This window comes from Eurytemora carolleeae, unplaced genomic scaffold (assembly GCF_000591075.1).
Source record: "Eurytemora carolleeae unplaced genomic scaffold, Eaff_2.0 scaffold1004, whole genome shotgun sequence".
Classification (NCBI taxonomy): domain Eukaryota; kingdom Metazoa; phylum Arthropoda; class Copepoda; order Calanoida; family Temoridae; genus Eurytemora; species Eurytemora carolleeae.
This window is the reverse complement of record NW_019396892.1, coordinates 125,719-126,576: the sequence shown is the minus strand read 5'-3', so window position 1 is coordinate 126,576 and position 858 is coordinate 125,719.

The window sequence follows — 858 nt, the reverse complement described above, 5'->3', positions numbered from 1 at the left end:
CTTTTTATATAAAATAGTGTTATAAAGATTTTTCTCAGATCATCAACTGCTGCTAACTCCGTAATTTTTGTTTTTGTAGAACACTATATATATATATATCAATAAAATCATAAAACAAATCATTTACTGCAATCACAGAAATCTCTCTCTTGCCATCCAACAATAGATCTTATCTCCACCTGACCTTTCAATTTTATGTTTTTAAACTTAAAATAATAAAGTTTCTAGTCTTGGACTCTTCCTTCCATTTAATTTCCCATATCTTTCTAATTTTAGTTTTTGCACAGCAGGGAACTAATATCTTATCTTTAGCATTATTTATAAACTAGTAATGGTGCCATATTTCTTTAAGTATTAGTTCCCAGACTTTCTTGCAAATCATTCTCTACGGGGCATTTTTCGTTCGCTTGCGCACCTCCCAAACAAGACACCGATAATGGGGGTTATTTTTCAATTATTTCCGGTGATGCGCGGCGCACCGTTAGAATTTGGGAAAACTGGCGCTTTCCAACTGTATTTATATATCCCGTTTTATACAATGCAACAAACTTTAAAAAAGTGTTTTAACAAATTTTTAGAAAAACCTGAAAGTCTTTGCTAATGTTTAAGTAGTTTCTCTAAAAAGTACTTGAATTTATCAAAATAGAAGCAGGGGCGGATCAAACAAGAATCTCAGGGGGGCCCATATCTTCGCAAATTTTTTTGGCCCCCCCCCTGGACTGGACCCCCCTAAAAATTGAACAAAAAGCAGTAATCATTTCCAATTTCTTATACATTATCACATTTAAAGCAAATTTTCCATAATAAACAATATGAATTTTCTCCTTCTTAAATTATAAAGGACCAGAACTTATCTAG